The 732-nt window shown below is 40.6% G+C and overlaps 1 non-coding gene across 1 annotated transcript; it reads left to right on the plus strand.

Annotated features, from left to right (window-relative positions):
• The first annotated feature begins 322 nt into the window (after nucleotides 1-322).
• LOC148581166 (small nucleolar RNA R71) lies at nucleotides 323-430 on the plus strand. Its single transcript, XR_015899358.1, has one exon. It is a non-coding gene; the product is annotated as a small nucleolar RNA R71 (small nucleolar RNA).
• The last annotated feature ends 302 nt before the right edge of the window (nucleotides 431-732 follow it).

The raw sequence follows: 732 nt of genomic DNA on the forward strand, positions 1-732 counted from the left end.
CTTGAGTACTATTGAATGCAGCTTGCATTCCATTCAGACTCTGAGAAATCATATTGACTTGCTGAGTCAATATTTTGTTCTGAGCCAATATGGCATTCAGAGTATAAATTTCAAGAACTCCCTTCTTCATAGGCGTCCCATTACTCACAGGATTCCTCTCAGAAGTATACATGAACTGGTTATTAGCAACCATGTCAATGAGTTCTTGAGCTTCTGCAGGCGTTTTCTTTAAGTGGATGGATCCACCTGCAGAGGTATCCAATGACATTTTAGCTAATTCAGACAGACCATCATAGAATATGTCCAGGATGGTCCATTCTGAAAGCATGTCAGAAGGACACTTTTTGGTCAGTTCCTTGTATCTCTCCCATGCTTCATAGAGGGATTCACCTTCTTTCTGTCTAAAGATTTGAACATCCACTCTAAGCTTACTCAGCTTTTGAGGAGGAAAGAACTTGGCTAAGAAAGCCTTGACCAGCTTATCCCAAGAGTTCAGGCTATCCTTAGGTTGAGAGTCCAACCATATTCTAGCTCTATTTCTCACAGCAAAAGGGAAAAGCATGAGCCTGTAGACTTCAGGATCTACTCCATTAGTCTTAACAGTATCACATATCTGCAAGAATTCAGTTAAGAACTGAAAAGGATCTTCAGATGGAAGTCCATGAAACTTGCAGTTCTGCTGCATCAGAGAAACTAATTGAGGTTTCAGCTCAAAATTGTTTGCTCCAATGG

The sequence above is a fragment of the Arachis ipaensis genome, chromosome B10 (genome assembly GCF_059453495.1).
Source record: "Arachis ipaensis isolate K30076 ecotype BB chromosome B10, ASM5945349v1, whole genome shotgun sequence".
Classification (NCBI taxonomy): Eukaryota; Viridiplantae; Streptophyta; class Magnoliopsida; order Fabales; family Fabaceae; genus Arachis; species Arachis ipaensis.